An 18436-nucleotide genomic window follows, 5' to 3' on the forward strand; every position below is an offset into this window, starting at 1 on the left:
TGTGGAGTAGAAGCGTAAGAGAAGACAGGTCAATTATTCAGAAGGACTTGGATACCTGGGCCTCAGCCCAGATATTTCTGCAAGCACTCCATTTGTTAGACTGGGCTCACTAGGTATTAGATGAAGCTGGTTGTAAACGGAAAGAGGAATTTTCATTTTAAACTTCTGTAGCAGTCAAAATTTGATGGTTTTAAATAAAGATCTAAGGTGGGACTTGCTCTTGCTTTATGTCTTTGAAGGAGGGTATGTCAGATAATCGCTTATGATATATATGCTTCACACACTCCTGACAATCACAAATTATTTAGTCAAGTAAAGCAGGTCATAAATGCTCACTTAAAAATAAAATCACATTTTTAATTAGTCTCCTACATGAAATAGATCTGCTATATGTGTATTCATATACTGAATCTGAGAGGCTTTGCACTTCTCTGCTAAAGGTATTTAAAACTGCCATATAAGGAACATAAAGAAAAAGACATATGAAATAATAAGCTGCAATTAAACCACTTAGAGGCAGATAAGCCATGTCAAATAAAATAATGTAGCCAATCCACAGAATAAAACACACAAAGAATCTGAACTGAATCTCTGCAGTTAAAATTTTGACTTATAATTTGAATGTTTTCAGTCCTTTAGCACAGCTTGCTAATTGCTGCAAGTACCCTAAGCAAGCCTTTTTCTTTCTTTTTTTTTTTTTTAAACCTATGCTTGCACTTAATTCTTAGAGCAGAGAAATTTGGATGAGGCTCACCCTTTCCAGAAGCATTCACTCAGCAGAATCATCAAATATTTTGTGCTTTTTTATTACTACTGCTGTCATTGGTACTGATGGGACCCCAGATACATGAGGCCCTTGAGGGACTCCTAGCCACTCTGCTGTTTTTGCCTTAAACTGATGCACAAGTACGACATAAAATGTAGCCTATATCTTCTTCTAAACCAAAAAGTTTTCCCAGACTCCTTCAGTCACACCAAAACTGTGGGAATGTATTTCTATTTTGACAGGTTATCTGACAAGTTTCATGCATGGAAGATGCCCGTGAATGCCGTAAACAGGAAGGCAAGCAGGCAATGCCAGCGCAGCTGTAATTGTAGCATAAGGTCTGGAATATGGCTACTTAATAGTAAATAGTAAACCATTCCCTTTAAAATGGGATATGATCGGACAACTCATAATTCTGTGCAGGATTTAGCCTGTAGCTGTGATCAGCTCTTTCACATGATGTGTTGTTAGTCTTGGCAATGGCATACACACCACCAGGTGGCTGTCAGAATCAGTTGGGATTTTTATTTGATCGAATAGCTTTACTTGATAAATGGGTAGCACTATGCTGTGGAGCTATGCCATTCCGCATGCAGCCCTACACGTATACATTCATTGTCTTCTGCTCTGTCAAATACAAATCCACGTCTGGAACTGGGGAATTACTTTATGGGGGTTTTTTGTCATTTAAATTCTTAAAGAAAACCAAGAGGCATCCTCAGATTTGCCTCAATAGTAACACAAGTGGGGAGCCCACTCCTGAGGATGCTGGAGAACAGGGGATCCAAGGGCATTCTGTTCTCCTGCGGCCCCAGGAATTCTTCACTGGTGGTATCATATATCTTATAGCTTCAGGGAATGAAGAGATGTCCTTCCTGAAGGACGTTATCAACTGTTGTTCTTAATTTAACACATGCTGACTGGAGGACAGAGATGTCCTCATAATATTTGGCTATAGTTTCCCTGATGGTAAGTCTATGCATATTTTAGATTCTTTGCCTCCTGCCTTTTACCTAAACAGCTCCAAAAACTAGGGAATTATAAATCCAGTGGTTCTTAAACTGCCTCTCTTTTTTACTATTATTTAATATGATTGAACAACTGTTATTACCTCCTCTTTTTTTCTGAATAATAATCTCTGTAATGAGCAGCAAATTACAAAATTGTACATCTAACTGTACAAAACAGAATTTGAGCAGGTTGAAAAAGTAGCATACTGAGACATATTCGCAACTGTCAGCTTGGACAACCTGGGGAAGAACTATGTGAACACCACAAAGAACAGTGATGAAAGTGTATTTCTTTCACTCTGATTATGTTTGGCTGAGGGAGAGTAGTCTCATTCAATGAGCAAGTATTAAGTTTTCTGAAGGTAATATATGCAACAAGTGTGTTCAGAACAGAAACTACTAACAGTAGTAGTTGTACATAATATTAATGTTATGAAGGTATAAATCTAAAGAGAAGAGGCTTTGTTCTTATTTCTCAGATTTGAAACATGACTCTGTCATAACCAGGTGAGGAGGAAACAACTGAAAAAAAAAATATCAGAAATGTTGAACTTTCAGAAGATCTGACACTGTCCTATGTTATGGATCTGTTTACAGCTTCATTATATGCTTGGCATTTATAACTATCTTTCTTGAATTTACTCTGCACCGTAGCTATACATACAGATAATTATTTCCTCCATGACTTTCCACAAAATCTATCATCTTGATGTTATAATTGCTTTAGCAACCTTAGCAAACCTCTACTTCAGCTGAGTCCCTATTTTACCTTTTGAGGATGTGTGTTACCTGGTTTGCAGACACACGATTTTCTTGCCCAGAGATGATCCCTGGGGGCAGGCAGGAGGACAGGGAGAGAGGTGGGGATGAGGGGAATGACCAGACTGGCACTGTGTAATGGCTGTAATACAACATACTCTACAAACACATACAACTCTTTTCCACCATATATTGCAGGTGCACCACACATGAACTAAACAGCAGACTCAAGGACCATTTTTCATGCTGTGAGCCCGTATGACATGTACCTGACATTGTCTGAAAGATCCCATCTTTGTGTTTGACATTTGAATAACACACTTGGAGAACTGCTGTCAGTGCAAAAGGAGAAAAAATAGCAATACTGCCCTTTAGTAAGGGAGGAATTTGTAACACGGTCATTTGGAAATGGTGTGTGTACTCTGTCTCTTTACAAGAAACTGAGGATGAAGATGTTAAAAGGAAAAAGAAGTTGCCAATAAAACCTAGGCCATAGTGAGGAGCATACTATGTGAAACACCTGATAGCACAATGCTCACCTTGGTGTCCTCTGCTTTAATTTAGGTAAGTTGCCAGCTGGATGCAGACAGGTAAATAGTTTTCCTGCCAGCACAGAGACTTAGAAGGAAAGCCCTAGGTGCTCTCACTGTGGTAACAGAAAAATTTTCCTATTGGTTTCCTAAGGCTGTAAAAGAGAAGTAAAGATATTTCTGAAAACTTGGTCACAACAGAAGGAGGACAGGAGAACAAGGAAGAGACCTGGGGCTCACCAAAACCACTTGTCTTTCACTGAAGGTGTGCACACGTCTCAGCTCAAGCTGAGGGGCTCTGGGTCATCAGAGCTTTGTCTTTTCCCTTGGAAGGAAAGCAAAATCTTTCCCCAAACCAAGGGCTCTGCTGAAAACTCTACAGTGGGAATTTCATCTTTTTCCTCCCCCCTTGTCTGCTCCCTTGGGAGGGTGGCTTAGCCCCCAGAAAGCTCTGTGATGGAAAGCAAAACCCAAGGCACCCAGGAGGTCAAACTGTGTGCATATATTTATATCTGGTTTTAATGGAAACTAGCTACCTTTAAGCTACGAATTACGACCAGCTTAATGAGCTTGAGTGGCTTCATTCTCAATTAAAATTCTTCTCTTGCTGACATGAGTCTGATTACTCCTCCTGCCAAGCTGCCAGACGACAGGACTCAGAAGTGGCACTCTTACCTGTTCCACCCTGCGCTAAGCGCTTTCTTCTGTCAGCTGCAGCCTGAACAGCAGGCACCCGGCCCGTGCCGGCAAGAAGCCATTCTCGCATCCGCTGTCATTAGTGGTGCTTCCAAATACCAGCATGCGAAAAGCCAAATACTTGGGAATTGCTAGGGAGGGGGACAGGGAAGAAAGCTTCATGGACATTTATGTAGCAGATGTGGAAGCAAGTGGGCAGCACCAGCACCTCACAAACAGCACTTACTGGGTGAAGCGTTGCTGATAAATGACAATTGATTTTTTTTTTTTTTTTTTTGGTTCACAGACATCTTTGTTGCCAGTAACTGAGCCATAATGTACGTTGGCTGCCATCCTAACAAACTGCAGGTGGACCAGGGGTTGAGGTGATGCCATTACAAATTATCATCTGCTAGATCAAAGTGCATGGGGAAGAACTGCAGGTGTGCTATGTTAATACCTACATCTATCTTTCAAGTCATTTAATAATCAAATCTAATGTGGCTTCCATATCAGTATGCTCTCTTGGACCTCAAGCACTTTGATGAAGCTTAATGCATCACATACTGGCAGAATTCACATGCCAGATATACAATGCTCATTTTTCCTTCTTAATACTCATGTCATCTGTGAATGGGGAATACATAAGATGAGATTGTGTGTGGAGGTGCAGGGAACAACATCCAGGCTTAGTGATCTTGTGAAATCTGAGGGGGTTTTTTGTCCTTTTCTTGGCCCCCAAATGCTATGTAATGTATATAAATGGGGTTTCCCATTCATTAGTGGAGGCTTGACTAGGCTTACATTGTGTTTTAAGTCACCTGGCTTCAGCAGCTTATTCTTACTGTTTAAAGTCATCTAGGTATTTCCAGCCCTCAATGCATTTATCCCTCAAACACTCCAAGCGAAATACAAAACTGTCATTTATCATCCTCGCTTTTATATGATGTGAAACGGAGACAAAGACAACCAGCTATATGCCCTCTGCCACAAAAGAGCCTATAGCAAGGGAGGGGACTAAACCTATCAGTCCTTAAACAGTCTTGTGCTTTCAGACCGTCTTCCCCTCTTCGTGGATTTCATTTCATTAGCTCCGAAGTAGCAGGTAAATGGTACTGTGTGTGTGACTGAGGTTCTCAGTTAAGTTTCATTCAGTCATAGCTTAACAAATTACCACAAGTCAGCTGAACCCCTAGCGTCCATGTGCACGCTCTCAGCAAACTTAAACTAATGCTGGTTAGCTTAATCCTTTTTCTTTTGGGTTTAAAAGAGAATGCATAGCTTTGCATCAGCCATGAGCTGAAAACATGCACAGGGACGGTTGGTGGGATCACTGAAACACAGTAACTTGTGGAGGTGCCATAATTTGTTTGGGAGTCAGAGACACGAGAGCGAGCGAGCACAAATGTTTGACTGTTTAGTTTTCAGCACAATCTGAATACAGTAACGCAGTTACTAGCTAATTTTCCAAAAAGCATTCTCATATGTTCCCATAAACTTTACAAATCTTTTGTGGCCTTTTAGTTTTCTCAACAGGCTACTTAATGTTTACTTCTGCAGGAAAAAAAACCAACAAACCATTGAGTAAGACTGAAGTCAGAATAAATTCACAATGTCTTCAAAGACACGAGGGGACTGTAGACTCAGAGGCCGTAGTGCTTCTGTGCTTTAAGCCTCTCTATCTCCCGGCAGCTCTCTCTCCCGCTGCACCCCACCATCCTCCCCACGAGACCCAGGGCTGCGCTGTGGGGGAAAGAAAATGGCTGCCTGCGAGGCCTTCCCCGGGGCCTGCCCCTGCGAGGCCTTCCCCGGGGCCTGTCCCTGCACCTGCTGAACCCTCAGAGACCTGCGGTCTCTCGGCGCAGCGGCAGGGCGCCCCTTGCCCGCTCTGCTGCGAGGGAACGCGCTGGTTTGGCACGATGAGGGTGGGTCGGCCGCCATGGCTTTCTCCCCAGCGTCACCTGAAACACCTGCGGCTCCTTCCTGGGGGGAGAGGCGGGGAACGCACAGCCCGTCGCTCCCAGTCACCCTCCGTGCCAAGCAGCTGTATTTACCAAGCGTGAGGACGGGATTTTTTTTTTTTTTTTCTTTTAAAAACCTCTGAGAGCATTTCAGCTCCAGCGCTTCTCCGCTGCCAGGGCGCGATGCGCTGCTGCGGCCAGCGGGCCCCGGGCACCCTTGCTCCGCTCGTCCCCTCTCCCCGCCGTGGGTACCCCAGGGTGGCTTCTCCCCTTCCCAGGAAGGGCCGGGCAGGCTGGCGGCCACCCCACGGCCCCCGCTGCAGGGATCCGCGGCCATGAGCTGCAGCTTCCCCCGGCTGCGCGGCCAGCCCGCCTCTTGCGGCTGCAACAGATGTTTCTGCTTTTTTTGGGCCAAAGGAAACTTTATAAGGTTTTTCCTCCCTTTCGGGAAGGAATGCCAAAACAGTCAAGAAATGGGAAATGTATAACTTTATTCACATTTCCAAACCAGGAGGGAAATACTGCAGTTGGATTGCTTGAAAGCGTATATGGGGCCAAACTCTGCCATTGAAAAAAAAGAATGGGAGTTGCACCTGTGTAACTCAAACATCCCGATCTGCATAAAGGGGGAAAACCTTCTCTCCATTTCAAAAGATAACATGTAATTATTCAAAACCTTCTACAGGCAAGGATAAAACAACCTTTTTTTTTTTTTTTTTTTAAATTAATTCCAAGGTGGAACAAGGAACATTTTCCTACACACTTTTGGTACTTTATCTTATCACACTGGTATAATGGTGTCTTAGTCACCTTCAAAACACATGCAGCCTAAGCTTCTTAGTTAGCCAATTCTTTGTTTAAATTAGACTTTAAAATGAACTATTGCAAGCTTGTTATCAGACCAAAATTTCACTTAATTTTTGAAAATCTAATTACTTTAAAGTAAATAAATAAAGCACCCCAAGAGAACAGGAAAATATTTTGCCTGTTGAATTTTCTGTTTGTAATTTTTCCTGCATCAATAATGCACAAAGGTGTTTTCTTGTGGAAATAATCTCAATTTTTAAATACCAAGCTTGTAAGGATTACAAACATCTTGCCCACTTACATTTCTTCAGGCACCCTGCTTGTAGACCTCTGTACTGCTAACTTAGTAGAGAGAGATTCTTCTGAGTAATTATTTCAGCGAGCAGCTGAGCTGTTCAATTTGAGATTAACTACTATAAGCATTCAGGGAACGATCCTTGAAGGCAAAAGACTGGGCACAAGTGTTACACCCTTGTTCTATAGGATGGATTTTATTTTTTTTCCACTATACACGAATGCATCAATAAGCCACTAGGCTCCTGTTCACATCAACTTAAATATGAACAAGGTGGGTATAAATTATTTCACTTTCTTTTGTTAAACTCACATTCATGAAAGACTTTTTTTCGTTTATGTCCCCTCACTCTTATTCACCTATTTCTTCATCTCTCCAGAGTCATCTACTAACCAGGAAATATTTTGTACCCACTCATATTATCTGTTCTCACTTTGCTACATCTATCACTTACATGCTGTCAAGTTATTTTGATCCTTAGGAACTGTCCCACTCCTTGCCCTGCTAATTCTATTTCTTCCCAGTGAATTTCCTTCCTGTTCAGTTCTTCTATTCTCCCTTGCTCCTCTTCATTATCGTAATATGTACTATACTACTTTATAGCTGTCCCAGGAGCGACACTGTGCCAAACAGTTAATGAACACAGGAACAGCTTTCTCTGTGATGAAGGGAAAGTCTTGCCTCCTTAGAAAACAACACAGAAGAGAGACTGTCTTTAGCATGAGCAGCCTTATGGTATCCAGCGAGTACACATGGAAAGCACTGCTCTCTTCAGCAAATGTGGTTTTACCTTCAGCAACAGCAGGTTGAGAGCACACCGTACACACTGGCCATTTAGTTTTAAAGAACAACCAGTACTGCAAGGCACTGTACATTTGTGTACATGGTTAACTGCACAGAAGCGAGCTGCAATTACACACACAAATTTAAGCAAGCCAGTGAACCTGTGCAAACCAGTACGAACATATTCAACTCACATTTTGCTGGAGATTCACAGCAAGTTTCAACTGTGAGAACAGCAGTTTCCTGTGAGCATGAATGTTTTCAAACTTCTGGTCTTGGAAATCTCTGAGAACTGGAACACACTCAGTACTCTTTGAAGCCCTGGTGACATGGGCTTGGAGGGCTTCACATCCCTCTGGCAGCGGGGCAGTTATTAGAATGCATTACTATGTATGGAAATAGTCACAAGTTCATGGAAATAAAGGTTCTGAAGACAGATAGGCAAAGCTTTTGTTAAAATAAGAAGTAAAGCCTTAATGTTACATCTCAGATTTAAAACTGAATCAAAAGGAAGCAAATCTGAATTTGGTGAACTTACACAACCATTCACTTAAGGTACAAATTTGAAGAAAGTGATCAAGCCTAGTACCAACAAGTGTGTGATACCAAACTGGTGTTGCTTATCAACTGAAGACGCTGAAATATAAACTGCATCCTGAGATTCCACTATATTTGCCCTCCACACCCTGACATGCAACTTGGACCTCTTCCATTGCACTTTTGTCTTTGAAGGAACTTGGAGCAGTGCAGCAATTATACTGGGGGCTGGGAGAGCAACACAGAGATGCAGCAGCAAGTGCAGGCTACAAGAGGATGGAGACTGGATCTGGAAGGATGGAAGTTAATCTGAAATACAGTCAGGGGCAATCTGCTTTGCCTTGGAAGAGGTGGTGCCCCAACAGTCTTTCTCTCTCTTTCTTCTATGTTGAATAAGCTCAGAGGACATGATTCATAGGACAAAACTCAACTTTCTTTTTCCACATATGTAACTTGTAGTATTAACCCATGTCCAGTTCAGCACAATTATTTCTCTCTTGTACACTTATCTCTGTGCCTTTTAATTTCAGTAAGGTGCTATTATGTTAAGATAGGACTTTGCTACACTTAAACACTGCAGTTTGGCACTTGGCTCTCAAGAATCTGACATGTCTCCAATACCAATATGTGCTTAATCCTACCAAAGGAAAAGATGCACAGCTAACTAACCATCCAAAAAAAGCACATAAACCACATACAGGTTCTTCAACACATGCTGTGTGGGATGAGAAGCAAAGCTGAGCGTGCCAAGGCACGACTGCAGTCAGCCATGTATTTCAAGAATCTGGTCTTTCTCACATTGTTCTTAAACATGTACAATCTCTACAAAACTGGGAAAGGTACCTAACCACAGCGGTGGAGCCAGAAAGTAGCCCTGGGGAAGCCAAATTATTTTATTTCACAAATTGGTCTCTTTACCTTTAGTTAACTATGAATTAACTGAAGCTTTGTTTGTGTCAAGTTTGCGCTTCAGGTAAATTTGGGTACTCTGAATGCAAACATATCCTGCCTGTAGTTCCTGAATAATTTGTTACATTCTTAACTTCATAATTTGAGGGCCTGTCAGTTCAGAATAAGAGCCTGTCCAAATTACATGCTTTGTTTCTGATCCAAGACTGAATTGTTATTTATTAACAGGTGGGAAATTGAAGGTTATGACACCTAAGGAAACACTTTCAGGAGTTTCTTTGCATTACACATTTGCATAGTCTGAGACACCCTCATTCTCATTAACAACCACAGCTATACCTCCCATTAACAGAATTAAAAATACTAATGTTCAAGGGTTATGGATCCTCCAGCTAATTTACAGGTTTATTTGAATAAACACAAACAATAACTTACACAAATATTTGCCAATAATCTATGAACATGCATGTTCAGGTCAGGAGTTCTGTAAGAATCGCAGCTCTGATCATTTGGGAGCAGCCCTAAGAAGGCTAAATCCTTTCAGAGAGACTGTAACAGTAACTCACAAGGCTTGCTGCTCTTTAGGAAATCATTCTCTAGAAACTATTGCTACAGTCAGGCGAGGAAGCCAATTCTTTTCCATTATAGCTGTGATGCAAAGAAAAGTAGAGTACAGTTTCAGAAGTGTATGTAGGTCTGAAAGGGAAGAATAAAGGTGTGGGGTAATTAAAACCAGTGGATTTCAATGCACAAGAATAATTTTTATGTTTACGACAACAAAAGAGAATTCTTGTTGATGGATAATCCCAGCCTCACCAAAACATCTGGTCACCTTTTTCCAGCTGGACTGTTTTTCTCTTTACTTTTTTATTTGGTTTTGCTCATCTTGGAGCTGGTGAAGGTTAAGCAAGTGCTGGCAATGAAAACCAGTGAAAAGGGTTTGATGGTTTGGGGCATAGCCAAGAGGACATTGTGCAAGCTGCTCCACACTGACCCTCAAGTGCGTGAAGTCTCCATCAAAAGAGAAGAGCCTCCCACGAGACAAGAAGTAATTCAATATTTTTCTGGCTGGCTCAAGTCTTCTTACCGAAGGCTACAAGTTCATCATGACCTTAAATGAATGAACTGAAACTATCTAATTCATAACCCTTGGAACATCACCTGCAGCTTTAGCTCTCACTTGGGAGACCTGAAGTAGCTGTTTCCAGTTATTTCCATTTTCAGAAATCCTCTGTACATAAAAAAAAGTAATGCCAAAGTATTACTTGGCCCTAAATGAATTGCTGTTATCAGTTTAGAGGGATTAGCACTTCATCTCTTCATAAACAAACCTCACCCACTTTGTGTTCACACGAAAAAAGCCCTCTTAAAACTTGATTCTACACCAAAATGAACCTGACAGCTCAGGTGACTGATGCAGTCTCAGCCATTTTTATGGGTTCACAGCTGCCTAATATTTAGTTTGAAAACAGTAGGTATGATTTTGGTGGCTTGTTCCCCCCACCCCCAATAAACTTTCATTAAAAACACCAAAGCTGGAAGCAGTTACTCTATCATAGGACTTCTCTCTAGCAATCTTTTTCAAAGCATAACTGATACACATATTTTCAAAAAATTAGGGCTTTATCTATGAATTCTTCACCTATTCTGACAGAATAAATCCTTTTTAATTCTATGCCATTAAAGACTTTTCATAAATCTTATGTTCATAATTTTGTTGAGTTTTTACTTTCAGTCTTATTTTTAATTCTTTCTTCAGCTTCATCCAGCTCTTATCTGGAGCTGTGCTGCAAATGCTCTGTAAGGCTCCAGACACTCTGTGATGCTGGGAGTAATTAGCGAGAGTTAACAAAAACTCTCAAGACAGTTTTTAATCTGTTGTGAGTGGAAATGTACCTAAGAAGAGGTGACACTCATTCAAAAAATGCAGCCGAGTCTATGCCACCTCCTAGGCACATTGCCAACTTGAAAGGAAAGGTGTGAAATGTGAAAGGGCCAACAGCACCCTGAGCTGTCTGAACAAAATCACAGGCAGGAGGTCAAGGGATCTCCTCTAGTCAGCATTCGTGAGGCTGTACCTAGGATATTGGATCCGATCCCCCCAAGACAGGGAAGACTGAAAAACTAGAGCAAGTTCACAAGAGGGGCACCAGGATGATTAGGGGCTGGAGCACATGTCCTGGGAAGAAAGGCTGAGGGACTGAGGCTTGTTCAGGCTGGAGAATGGATGGCTTTGAGGGGACCCAACAGCTGCCCCCAATGCCTAGGGGGAGATCACTGAGAGACACAGCCAGGCCCTTCACAGTGACGCACAATGGGATGATGGCAAACAAGGGGCAGAAGTTGAAACAAGAGCAGTTCAGACTGGATACAAGGAAAAACTTTCCCCGTGAGGACAGTGAGGCAGTGGAACAGTCTCCAGCCTTGAAGAGTTTCAAGACCTGGCTGGATCAAGCCCTGAGCGACCTGGTCTGATCCCACGGCTGACCCTGCTCTGAGCAGGAGGTTGGACTAGAGGCTTCTCGAGCTCCCTTGCAAACTCAATTGCCCTATGATTCTATGAAAATTCATGTTTGCCTCACAAGTATTTCTGCCATGATTTTTCCAAGATTCACAGAGCTTTTAAAAGACCATTAGAAATATCACAGTAGACTCTTGCTGGTTCTCCTATGATTCTGAAGTCCCGGTGTCACCACTTAGCAATGCGAAAGAGATCATCAGCTATCTTGTGAGAGTTTCACATACACCTTGCAGTGATAAAGTATCAAGGTACAAAATCTGTGTTAATATTGCTGCAGGGATAATCACAGAAAGGAACAAGTGAGCACTTAAAAAGAGATAAGAAAAAGGTAAGCCTTCATATAATAATGTTCAGTCATGCTTAATAAACACACAGAAAATACAGCAGCCACAGTACCATGAATAGCTATGACAAAAAGAATAAAAATTACGGAAGGAGGAGCACAAGATATTTTTTCTCTGTGATGTACCATTTTGGGTCTCTGGGGCACCTGCAAGCCTTAATTTACCTGACTGGGCTGCACCAGGACCCATGCCCAGGCACCCCCACGCCAAGCCCATTTCCACTCGGGCTGGACCCCCACTGCAGCCTTGTCTCCAGCTCCCTGAGGGAGCCTGGCCCTGGTTCATTCCCTCACTGTGCTGGGAACTGTTGCTGGACCCCATCACCAGCACCCTGCTCTGCCCACCCAGCCCTCATCCTGACCGGGGAGGACACAGGTTGTGCTGGGTCACTCCAGCTTCCGGCTTGTGCCCTCTCATGGGGCAGCCACATTCCTGCTGTACTCTGGCACAGGATTTGGGATAGAGATTTCCTAAATGTTCCATATTTTTCTGAAGTCAAAGTGTCTGACCACCTATACTTTCCATTACATTTTTCCAGTCACTCAATATAAATAAAGGTGGCAAACTATCTCACTTCCAGTGCCAGGACTGACACCCTGAAAGCATCTAGCACAGCGTGCACAGAGCTGGCACTTGAAGGTCTTTGGTTCTCCTGCAGCAATTGTTGAGGAGCAGAGGATAAGGTCTGGAAAGCTTTTAACACCATTACACAGTAAGCAGAAGAGACTACATTTTCAGTACAGGTCTGTTAACATTTACTTAACTTTCTGTATTAGGTAATAATCATCTCTTCCTGTTTAGAAATGGGCCAGGATAGAAGTACAATCTAAGTGTAAGCACCCAACATATTTGTATAAATTTAGAAATGTGTATTTTCCACCCTGAGCAGCCTTGTATATAAAGTTCCTTCACAAGATTATCCAAAGCAGCTCAAAGGGAGAACAGTAAGGAGAATAACATGCCATCTTTAGCAGAACTATCATACGTGGAAATCCTCTGAACCTGCACATTCAGCTACGTATCAGTAACTGAAACATCCACCACACTTATGGCCACTCAATTCAGTAAAAGCAGAATGTAAAAAATAGATGCGCATCGTTGTCCAAGTATTGTGTCAGTCTCCCCAACAAGACAGTGTCCTCTGTCGAACTTCAAAAAGGTAAGTCAAACATGACTACAGAAGGACATTTCCTGAAGTGCTAATATTCCCTTGGAAGACAGTATTTATACATTCCCGTATAGCAATCCTTTAGCAACTCCAGCAATTGGTATCACCAGAAAAATAAATTAGGAAGGTAATGCATTTGCACAGGCTTTTAGTGCATTTTAACAGATGTCGTTGCAGAAGGTTGGCAAGACTACCAGACCAGCTAGCTCACCATCTACTGATACTACCAAGAAGATAAATATTCCCCAGATCACAACTGGAGGAGCAAAGCAGTAAAGCTCAGCTCTCAGCAAGCAACCAATCAAGTACCGATATTGTGTTTTAAAGTTTATGGGGTTTTGGTCTTTCTTAGCTGAGTGCAAGCACTCCATTATCTATCTGTAATCTAGGCCATTTCACAGACACCTGTAGAGTGGCAGGAAAGATAAGGGTCTCTGACAAGTAGTAATTCTTTTCCACCTTTATTTTTGATTTCTATCTCCAGCCATCACCATTCCAAAGGCACCTGTAATAAAAGCTCCCAGGCAAATGAAACTTGGGTCCCCTCCAGAAGTCAGAGCTAATACATCACCATAAAAATACTTCTGAGGATTTATAGTCCAAAAAGAATACATATTGACTGCACAGGGAGCATCTTATCAGAATACCCCTGGCAGAAAGAAGTGGGAAACTCCATCCTTATATAATAATACTGTACTTTTCATTTTGTTAAAGATGTTTTTCAGTTCAGATTTTCTTAAATCAAGAGAAGCTTGTTGGAAATTCAACAAAGTGGTGACATAAGAGAAGTAAAGATTACATTTTGCTGAACATGACATCAGAAGCATTCTGTGCTATAGAATAGAGCCATCAAATGTACAAACCCCTTGTTTAAGCAATCTTAATTAGCACAACACTTCAGAACAGCAAAACCACAGCACTGCCACAGTGTAAATGTAGAGGCAGAAAGCGGCAGAAATCATTCATGATACCTCTGTAACAGATTAACAATACCGTGCTCCCAACATTAAAATAAAAAAGCCTGCAGACAATCACTCTCTGGCAGGTAGAAGTCCACAAATTGCACCTTGATACTCAGCTACCTCATACCTGACTTCCTTCTTGGTGACCAGACAAGCAGCCATGAGCTAGCCCCAGCGTAAGAGGACTCTTGGGATGGCCATCAGCATAAGGCTTAGTAACATAACTTTCTAAATCTTGGGACAAGAAGAAGGGGTTGAGGATGAGGAGACATGTCCCAGCTACCCTTGCAGGGCAGAAGGTGCCTTTGGAAGTGTGAGTGATGGGCAGCCTGGAGTCTCTGGCAGCTGCACTGCTTCTGCACCCTGTAAACTTGTGAAGAGGCTTCTCCTGTCATGCTTCTGGTTGCATCTTCCATTCAAGGTTTGGGGGATTTTTTAAAGGATTTGAGAGGATTTTTTTGAGAGGAAAAAAAAATGAGGCTACAGACTTGACGCATTTTAGTTAAGCCTCTGCTATGCGCAGCAACTTTATTACTTTGGTTAAGGACTGAATCAAAGAAGAATTAGCTAAAATACATTGTAACCCCCTTTTGATTTGAGTATCTCTACAGATTTTTAGGAATGTGGATTTGTAGTCCTCCTATGCCCAGCCTCTTTGCATTTCCCTATTACCAATTAGGAAACCAGTGAAGACGTGAATATTATATACTGCAGAAAACAGTAAATTTAATAGGTATACAGGTTCCCTACTTCTGAATGCTGCACAGCTCTCAATACAATAGGTTATTGTCTGGAGAAGCAAAGCTTTGTTTGCCCAAGAGCACTGATAATGTCTCAAATAAAATTTACTCAAGTACATTTGCGGAGGCATCACTGAGAATCCTCATAGAATGGTCCTTAAACTGCATTTAAGTGGCTTTACTTGATTAATTGAGAAATATATTAGCTGTTGTTTGTGATCAGTAGACACATAAATGTTCTCATATGAATTTAACTAAGGAAGAATTTGAGGAAAATCAGGCTTTAAAGAGGATTTTAAAAAACAAATCAAACCAAAGAGATTTCCCTTACATGTCATCTGAATACATCATGTTGAACCTATCAGTGGAAAATCAAGACCACTTTGACAACTTCTGACTATAGGCATCCTTACTAGGAAATACTTTTATTTTTTAGTATTGCTTTGTTCAACAACCCAATGGACATATAGGCATACAAGTTGAAGTAAAATACCACTCATTATTAAGTCCTGTTTCAATCACGTGTATTGGGATTGATTTGAGCCTCATCTCAGTGACACTTCTTGGTGGAATGCAGCAATACAGAAATGCAGCAGAGACAGTCTGGCAATGCACCATGCAGCTCAGCAGTCTGGAACAGCCCCAGACAACCTACTGGTTGGTAGGGAGGACATGGTACAGAGAGGATTGGCTTGAGAGCAAATGCCTGCCAATTGACTGTGAGTAAGTTTAACAAAAAATTGGGGGCTAGAGTCCTAGGAAGATCCTAGGAGCACAGGAAAAAAGAAGCTTTACTACTTGTAAGAGAAAGCTTGATGCTTTCTCTTATAAAAAACCATGTCAGTAAGCACCTGAATTCAAAGGCCCAGGGGATATCTTAAGTCCTAATGGAGAACCTTACCTTCCTACCTACTCAGGTCTGTGGTTGAAGTATTGATGTCTTGTGAAAGTCGACACACCTCATTGTAATTCAGAGCAGTCAACAGCCCAAAAGGCAGTTTGCCCATGTAGATTTAACTGACGCTAACCTTTAGGCCGAAAGTCCTTAAGAGTGGTTTATTTCTTTTTATCTCTAAACAATCTGTATTACCTTAAACTGATTAGAAAAATCAAGCTGATCCTAGAAAGATAAAACAGTGTTCACATAAAAGAAGCAAACTGTTTTGACATTATTGCTGCAGGCAAGCACAGCAACTGGCTATAGACAAGCCCTCAACATCTCTTCTGTTGAACAGCAAAACCTTCTTTCGGACCCTGTTTGGAGGCTGCGATTGCAAAGAACCTGCACATCCTGGCAGAACACCAGCATGGACCCCAGAGCCACGGACACAGCCTGGGAGGGTCTGGTGAGTCCCAGCTCTTCATATATGGCTGAGGCACACTCTGGCAGAGCCGGAGCCAGGGAACTCTGGGGTGCTGCATTGTCTCATGGCCTCCTACACACCCATACTATCAACATAAGATTTCTCTGAAATCAATGCAATAAATCACTGCAACATGATGCAAGTAATCACTTCTGGATACAAAGGTATTAACTAAGCAGAGACATATCAATTCCTACATTGATCCACATCCTAAAAGTGATTTTTATTATTTATTTTTTCCCCTCAGCCTTTCTCAGCAATCATTTACGTGAGATTTACTAGATCATCAGCTGAGATCTACCTCATCATGTTTTCTCTACAGCGAGCCAAATGCTGCAGTTAGGTTCTGTAAATTCCAAATACAAGTATTCAGTCTTCACTGATATAGGTGCAAATAAAGCAGGTTTTAATGTGAATGAAAACAATTAATTTGTCAAACTCAAGGCAATCCTTTTAAACAAGACATTTCTTGAGTATATGAGGAAGGTAGAACCAAAATGATTATTTTATACTGGGGCAGCAATAGGAGAATTTATCCCAGTCCTACTGATTTCAAGTGCTACTGAAGAAACAAAACCCTTGCCCAAAGCAAATGTCACATTGTCTTCTGTTGTATGCCAAGTCCAATCTCTAAGATTTCCAGCATGTTTCTAGAGCTTTACTTTGAATACCTTTAGCACTCTGAGCAAAACAGCATCATCTTGCACCAAACCTAAGTCTTTAAATCTAAAGTTAAAAGGAGCTATACGCAGGGGAACAAGATGATCTCAAATATGAAACACTGAGGATTAATTCAGGGAAAAGGCTGGCTGTATAGTGCATATATTCAATTATATCTTCCAGAAAGAGGAAATCCTTGCAGTATCTTGCTTCTAATTACTGTTGATAAAACATCATCAGTGCTATGAGAATCATACACACTATATTAAGAAGTAAAACTACATCCAGGAACCTGGTTTTCTTTTTAGAAAAGTTGACATCTGCTGGCAGTGCAGAAATCCCAAGAAATTTCCCCCCCTCACATCCCCCAGGGAAACAATCTCTACCGTCAAGTCTTGCTAAAAAACTGTGTTCAGGAAGGATAAGTTGCAGAACTCAATAAGACATAGAAAGCATTCTTGGTAAGAGAGAAAAACCGCGTGGTCGTACCTCAGAAAGGACATTGTAGAGGCACGATGTAGCTGATAACATGAAGAGCAAACAACCTCGAAGCAGATGATGCAACATTCTCACAGAAGGAGATTTGGTTGCAGAACTGTCAGCAGAATAAACCCATACGCTGCTTTACAGAAAACAAGGCAAACTTTTCCCCATTTGATTGATCTACAGTTTGGCTGGCAAACAAAGTTTGTCTCTTACACAAGAAGCAAGCTGCAGAATTAAGGCCCCATCATATATTTATCATCATCGGAACATTTTCAAATACACCTCTGTGATTTTAAGAAGTTACTTGAGAGCCTTTTATCACTTTGCATCACACTTTGGCTTGTAGTGTTTCAGTTGCCTTGTAAAATGAGAGTTCAGATGCTAAATCTGCTGTGATTCTGATGAAAATTGACCCATACGAGTCCTAAACAGATGCAGCTGATGTTGTAATTCTTTTCTACATACTGTGTTATACTGGTCTAGTACTTAGGAGAAAATTCTTAGAAGTTCTCAGACAAAACAGAAGAAAACCAAAAACTACAGTGCTATCTGGTATTGGGCCCCAAAAACTGCAAGGCTTTTAAAAGCAGGGCTGTGCAGTCTAGATAAACTGGTCAAATTTGTAACCCATATAACTACAGTTTTACTTGCGCATATCAGCAAGGTGTTACCACTTTTAAAAGCACTGTTCCACTTTACTGCGTGTAACTTAAAAACCTACAGAACTGACTATATTTTATTGGTGGAGAGCAGCTGGGGAAAGGATAATTCCCACACAGCACCTTGTCATGTAGAAACACAAGGCATTATTTTTATTAATTGTTAAGCAATTTGTCTGCTCCACCACCAAACAACTTTCCCTCATGTGTAATCTACAGCCCTGCCAAGAGAACCTTGCCAAATCACCACTCCCTCCACCTGAAAGTCATTTTCATAAGTTCTTGTTTAAAGTAGAAACCAAATGGTTATTGTATTTTTTGTTAATGTAATACAGCTATATTATAACAACCTGTGGCAGATACACAGGACTTGGACATTCATACTAACAGATGTTTGAGAAGGGAACAAGTCTTTGTTTGGTTTGTTTATGTGCCAGGAGATCTTGTGCTGAATCTATATAAAAACCATCTTTCTCCCTCCTGAAAATATATATTAGAGA

Source organism: Haliaeetus leucocephalus, unplaced genomic scaffold (assembly GCF_000737465.1).
Source record: "Haliaeetus leucocephalus isolate CR32 unplaced genomic scaffold, Haliaeetus_leucocephalus-4.0 Scaffold228, whole genome shotgun sequence".
NCBI lineage: Eukaryota > Metazoa > Chordata > Aves > Accipitriformes > Accipitridae > Haliaeetus > Haliaeetus leucocephalus.